This window comes from Pygocentrus nattereri, chromosome 15 (assembly GCF_015220715.1).
Source record: "Pygocentrus nattereri isolate fPygNat1 chromosome 15, fPygNat1.pri, whole genome shotgun sequence".
Classification (NCBI taxonomy): Eukaryota; Metazoa; Chordata; class Actinopteri; order Characiformes; family Serrasalmidae; genus Pygocentrus; species Pygocentrus nattereri.
This window is the reverse complement of record NC_051225.1, coordinates 36,607,580-36,614,956: the sequence shown is the minus strand read 5'-3', so window position 1 is coordinate 36,614,956 and position 7,377 is coordinate 36,607,580.

Sequence of the window (7,377 nt, the reverse complement as noted above, 5' to 3'; positions counted from 1 at the left end):
ATTTGTCCAACCTTTCACAGAGATGCTTTTGTGCTATGTTCAGAGACTGGGCGGCTACTTAAACATGTACGTCGACATGCAGGTATACATGCAGACGCAGGAAAGAGTCGAGGAGCGATAGCTCTACTTTAGAAAATAAACAAATCGTGCTTGTGCCCTTGCATTCCCAAGAGATCAAGTTTGGCAAGCCAGTCGTGCTGTGGGAACTGTAACTGGAGTTGTGAAGCAGGGCTGATATGACAGAGGGGTCTAATTTGGACGTGCCTGTTACGAGGGAAAGAATAACAACGTTTTTGATATTTTATTATCCAGATGAGTCGGGCACACAGAGTGGCATTGTGCGGCTGGGGTTAAGTGGCCCGGGGAAGGGTTTAGTGCAGAGTGAAAGCCTGAACACTGCGATAAAAGAGCCACTTGTTTCAGAGGTCTCTCAGGCCCAGGCCCTGGGTCATAACCGGTGGAGGCTCTGAGGGCTTGGGGAAAGCTTAGAAGGGTTGAGGGGACGTCTGAAGGTCACCCAGGTCAAGGGAAAGGGAGTATACTCTTTGTGGCTCAAGTGAGGTGGAACAACAGTGACATAGTCCAGAAAGCTTGGGCTTTGGTAGAGGTGGGAGCTGACCGTGGTAGAAAAAATGCAAGCACATGGAGCTGTCCTGGAATATCGCTAAGAAAGGATGAAAGACTTCAGCAGCAGGTTTTAAGGGATCCTCACACTTATAGGCCTTGGTGATATCATGGCTATCCCTAAAAGCAACATTATAATAACAATGAGGAATGGGAAACCCCCTTGTAACTCCACCTTGATGGTGTACAGTTACAGACTGTAGCTCATCTGTTCATGCACAGTTTATGTTAGCCATCCTCCAACCTTATATCAATGGCCTGTTTCTGATCACAGATTTATCCTGGACATTTTTGGGTGGTGGTCCACTCATAATCTAGCAGTGACACTAGAGAGCAGATGAAAAACAACAGACAGGCCATAGCCTGTACTTGTACATCTATATAGCTGGCCTATAAAGTAGGTGGAGCTCAGAAAGTGTCCAGCTAGTCGTAGGGGTCTCTGAGAAAGTGAGTGTAATTAATTATGAAAATCAGGAATTCCACTTGAGCAAGTTTGAGAACAGACATGGCATATGAGAAGATGGCTTCTAGCCTGTTATACAGCTACAGCTGTATGGTTGGTGTCTTCTTCTGAAAATCTTCTGTTTTCTTCTGTTCAATATCTCTGTCTCTTATTCTGTCATCTTTTAATCTGATGAACCCTTTCATAATACAAAGAACCCTTTAATATTGCAAAGGGTTCTCTGAGTGTTCATTTTTCTTTACTAAAGTACCCTTGAAGGTATCATTTTTAAGATTGTGTAGATAAACCAGCCTAGGAGCAATGGACAGTGCAAAAAAGAGGTGAAGAAGAGGGTGCAGGCAGGATGGAGTGGGTGGAGACAGGTGTCAGGGCTGATGTGTGACAGAAGGATAGCAGCAAGAGTGAAAGGGAAGGTTTACAAGACAGCAGTGCGTCCTGCTATGATGTCTGGTTTGGAGACTGTGGCTCTGTCTAAAAGACAGGAGGCTGAGCTGGAGGTGGCGGAGATGAAGATGCTGAGATTTTCGTTGGGAGTGACAAGGATGGACAAGATTAGAAATGAGCAGATCAGAGGGACAGTGAAGGTGGAGCAGTTTGGAGATAAAGCCAGAGAGGCCAGGTTGAGATGGTTTGGACATGTGTTGAGGAGGAATAGTGGATATATTGGGCAAAGAATGTTGGAGATGGAGCTGCCGGGTAGAAGGAGAAGAGGTAGACCTCAGAGAAGGTTTATGGATGTAGTGAAGGTGGCCATGGAGATGGTTGGTGTAAAAGTAGAGGAGGCAGTGGATAGGGCAAGATGGAGGCAGATGATCCGCTGTGGTGACCCCTAAAGGGAGCAGCTGAAAGAAGAAGAAGATTAACCAGCCTAGACTAGAAGCTGCTAACATGGAAAGGTGCTGACTACAGAATGAGGCCCAAATTCAGATGTGATTTTTTTTTTACCTTGTCTTTCTTAAGAAGAAGGCCACTGCAATGAGTAAGGTCTCGCCCCCTGGTGGACCCAACAGCTAATAGCAGGCATTTCAGGAGCTGAGGCATTCTCCTTTTGGGAATTCAGATGGATGCATTTTTTTAAAAATCAATCTCTTACATCCCAAAACTAAATAATCCTAATATGTCCATTAACATCTCCAATCATCATTTAGGCAAAAATGAGAGCTTAATTCCAAACATATTTTACAGTCAATGGTGTAACACCAGTGACGGTGACTGCAGTGACATTCTGATTAAAACTGAGGATATGGTAAATTGTTTGACTCATTGACGATCAGGTAATATAAATCAGTAATAAAACTGATAATATGATGTTATTTTGACAAAATTTGAATTACCCAGCCATTAAAGCACACAACACCGGCGACACATAGAAGTTATGAGCTGTCTGATAAACAAAATTATTAATTAATTAATGAAATAGAGTGAGCGAGTGTGACTCACCTTCGCATGCCTTGAGATGCTGCCTCTCTGATGAGCCTCGATCCAAAGAAGCAGTTTAATGTAGCAGTCTTAAAATGTAACATAAGAGTCCAGATAAAACCAGTGACCAAAATCTCTGTGACTTATGAATTTTTAAATATAAAACTGTTTTACAGATGCAGAGCGATTTTGAAACAGGATAAAAAAAAACTAAATAATCAGAGAAATCATAAGGGTAGGGTAGAAGTATTGTTATTGTGCCTAATATTTTTAGCATCTTCACAAAACATAACTTTTCTGAGTACTGTTCAATGAACTGGGGGCCCCCTGGTGGACCCAAAAGCAAACTGACCTCCTTTTCATTTTTGCTGTAGCAAAAACTACTCGGTACAAATTGTGACCGACAGACAAACACAGTCTCCACGCATTCGTGAATATATGCTTTTCAGACTGCATGTATTTGCCTTTCTGTGGCATGTTGTTATGATTCCACTGCCAGCGCTCAAATCCAAGGTATCTTCCAGACAGCGTATGTATTACATTAGATCAGGAAGAATGAAACAAAAGCATCATATCACAGATCCTCAGCCTGTCTCTTTGGATGCCGCAGCTTGAGGAACGGGGCCACGAGGACAAAAACAGCACGATTCATAGGCTCTCTTGTTTTTTAAGCATCATTTCATTTTTTTAAAAATGCTAGGGGAATGATTGATATGATTTAGCACCTTGTTTGTCTTGGACAGACTGTAACCTAGTCAGGTTAAAACATATGCTTGTGCTTCTTCTTACAAGAGACGAATGTGCCTAAGGCATGATCACGTCCCTCATCTTAGCCAAAGCAGAAAACGCATTCTCAACAAAAAACCTGCAGGAAATTGATAAAATTCACAATCTCGACGAAGTGACTAATGTGATTAGTAAACGTTAATCAGCTATTCACTACTGCGTTCTGAAGCCTGATGTATTCAGCCCAGTCTCCTTAAAGGATGAACCTCCTGCTTGCGCTGATAGATTCAGGGTTTTCTGGATTGACTGTAAGCTTGTGATGTTAAAACAGTAGTGCTTTGAATACTGGAACCCACACAAGCATGTATACACTCCACTTGTCGAGTGTAATCCTTATTACAGTCCGCTTATGCCTTTCTTGTGCAATCTGACTTCTGGAAATAAAAGAGCCCTGCTTTCCATGATGAGCTGCACTCAGAGCTTTTAGCAGCATCACACAAATATGACGCATTGCTAAAATAGTAGCAGCAGCTATGGGGAAGGTTCAATTCCATCCTTACTATGGCCCATTTTTGTAGATAGCAATGTGTCATAGAGTTTCAGAAGCCACATAATCAAGTCTATTAGAGCTGACTGAACAACTCAACATGGTCTGAGGCAAATGTGATATGATCTTTGCAGCTTTTATGTTGCTAATTGGTGGGGTTTACATTTCCTTTGCTTTTGAGCTACACAGGTGGACCCAAATGCAAACTCCATGTTGCTATATTTCAACAAGCTTCTCGTTTCCTTCTATAGGGAAATGTACTTTCTACCAGTCATCACTCACATATTCAATCTCTATAAGATGCATAAAAGGGACATGGTGTGTGTGTTTTTATATCTGCTTGCATATTTGTATTTATATCCATGATTTGCTGTTATTTGCATCTTCTATTTATTGTTTATGTTACTTTGGGAGTTAACTGGACCGTGAGTACAATGTTTCGTTCCACCTCATGTACCACATGTGATGCGAATGACAGTAAAGCCTTATCTTATCTTATCTTATCTTATCTTATCTTATCTTATCTTATCTTATCTTATCTTATCTTATCTTATCTATTAAATACAGTGAGGGTCATCAAAGCTTTTAATTGCCTGTTTCAGTTATTAAAGTGTGCTGGTCTGGATGCAGCATTTAATCTACCTGGTTGAAATTAGACTCATTTCAAATGAAATAGGCACCTGAAGAAGTTTATGTTTTTTTTCTGATGAGTTTATGTTTACATTTTTCAAATAAATAAACATTATTGTAAGAACTTCACATTTTAGTGTTTCTCCTGAAGTCAGACCACCTTTGATGATGGTAAACTAAACGGTTCGTGTCTTAAAAGTGACATTTTTTCCAAAATTTGTGAAATGGCTTCTGACCTCGGCATTGCACTATGAAGGTCACATGGAGTCTTCGTTATGATGCAACACCCTGGCACCTTTTTCATAAAACTGTGTCAAAATAAAAGTCCTTTGTTTTTGGTTGTGCCGCCTGACATGGACAAACATTTCGTAGCATGTTGAGCACTTTTAAAGTTGCCTTATTAAAAGATTTCAAACATGACCATTTTTATAAGAATTTTAATATGCTAAATTGCCTGTTTTGATAGTTTACTTAATCAAGACATATGGGTGGACGGTTGCACCACCTGACACTTTTAGACTTTTGAAGGCAAAAGGAAATGAAAACGAATTTTCATTAAATTTTCATTAAATCACATAAAATTGATCTGTAATGTTTTCATAAATTTTTTGGTACATTGATATAATCAAGGGCGGCACTCGGTTTTATTAGCACACGTCAAATTTTTATTGCCATTTATTTTTTATTGCACAGTGATATTACAGTACAAATCATGCAATAATAATTGTCGCTGTGGAAATGTATCAGAAATGTAAGTCCAACACTTCTCTCTGCATGTATTTATTGCGTAGAATCAAATGTTTTCTTCATATCAGGATAAGATTAGTCAGCCGAGCTCTGTTTGGTGCTTGACAACTGCAGTTAACTGCTGCTGTATCTTCCTTCAAAGAGCAAATTAATGGAAATTATTAATAAGCCATTCATAATACATAACAATAAATCAGAAGGGAGCCCTCAGGGGAAACACGCAAAATGTTTCAACCTCAATTTTTGAATCAAACCACTTTCATTAGCTTTGCTGTTGTCAGTTAGCATCGGGGGCATGATTTCTGGCAAAATGCTGAGCTCTTTAACATAGAAATCCTCCAGAAAACTATAAAGCAAGGGCTACTAAGTGCTGATCACTATATATATATAATATCGTTGCTGTCAGAAGAAAACCTTATATCTCCATTTTTGGCATTTTTCAGTTTTTGACATAATTTGAAAGTGTCTGTTCCTCTTTACATTGTTTGTAAATTTTATGATGAATGGCCTAAAAGAAATGACCCAAAATAACATGGGAAAACTTCTGGTTCCATTGACTTACATTGAAAGTAAAGTAGGTTTTTTCCTTCTCCTGTAAAGTTACTATTTTGGAGATACAAGGTTTTCTTCAGACAGCAGTGATATATAATACTAGCTAATTTGCTGGTGATGTGTCAGTACTTTAATCAGCATTTTATTCCCTCTAACAGAAATGATCAACAATGTTTATAATATTAGGCATGATGTTAACACCCATCACCATAATGTTAGTAACACTGCAGCAGTGCTTATTCTGGAGAATCAGCTCACATTTTACATCACACCACATTAGAGAACTCAACTCAGCGTTTACCCAGACATTTCTAATTAGCTCAGGTTCTGAAAGATGATGTAATCTGACTTCATTACATTGTTTTTGCCCTTTATTAACCTCTTAAAATCCCAGGTTTATGATCTGCTAAGGCTTACTATTTAGTAACTACAGGGACTTCAATGCAAACAGGCTGAGCTATTCGTAGGTTACAGAAGTGTGCAATAAAACCTTGGGCCCACCAGCCCAAGGTAAATCTTCAAAACATGTATTTTCTTTGGGGACTATTTTGCCTTTGAACACCTTTCATGTAGATCTCCACCACTGTCTAAATTTGTTAACCCCTTAAACTCTCTGGCTTACTACATACTAAGGCTTATTATTCAATAACTATAGGGATTTCAATGCAACCTAGCTGAGCTATTTTATTTCATTTATTTATTTATTTATTAGGTTTTTGAAGTAAACGAGCTTTCTCCGCAGGGTCGCCGGGCTCTCCCTTAGAGATAGAGTGAGAAGATCGACGATTCAGGAGAGGCTCGGAGTAGAGCCGCTGCTCCTCCACATTGAGAGAAGCCAGTTGAGGTGGTTCAGGCATCTGGTAAGGATGGCCTCTGGACGCCTCCCTAGGGACGTGTTCCAGACATGTCCAACGGGGAGGAGACCCCAGAGAAGACCCAGGACATGTTGGAGGGATTATATCTCCCGACTGTCTTGGGAACGCCTCGGTATCCCTCCGGAAGAGCTGGAGGAGGTGGCGGGGAAGAGGGAGGCCTGGGCCTCTTTGCTTAGGTTGCTGCCCCCACGACCCGGACCCGGATAAGCGGTTGAGGATGGATGGATGGATGGATGGATGGATGGATGGATGGATGGATGGGTGGATGGATGGATGGATGGATGGATGGATGGGTGGAAGTTATAGGAGTATGTAATAAAAACTTTAGGCCCACCGGCGGACCTGGCCTTTCGAGGGGTTAAATAAATATTAAGATCATTCCTGAAGATTAAAACTCCCATTTCAGGTCTGTCTTCAGGCTTCTTTCACTGGTTGGTTATTTCATCTCCTTTTTAAAGAATTCGCAGTCGCTTGATGAGAAGCAGAAGATCCTAGTAGGCCATGGGAGCATCCCAAGGTGTGTGCTTGTGTTCCATGTTAACACAATTAGGGCAGATAATTTATGAGGATATGTAATCTGAGGTCAGAGGAAATGATGTCAGCCTGCCAAAAAAGAACACGTCCCCAGAATCTATGTAGAAATTCAGTAACTCCAGGTGCTCCACTCTAAATAAGCGGCAGACGACACTCAGGGGACAACACAGTAAATGTGTTGTGCTGATTCTGGAACACGCACACAAACCAGACAGGTTCAGAGCGAGTTCACTCCAGCCTGCCTTTCATGTGACGAGTCT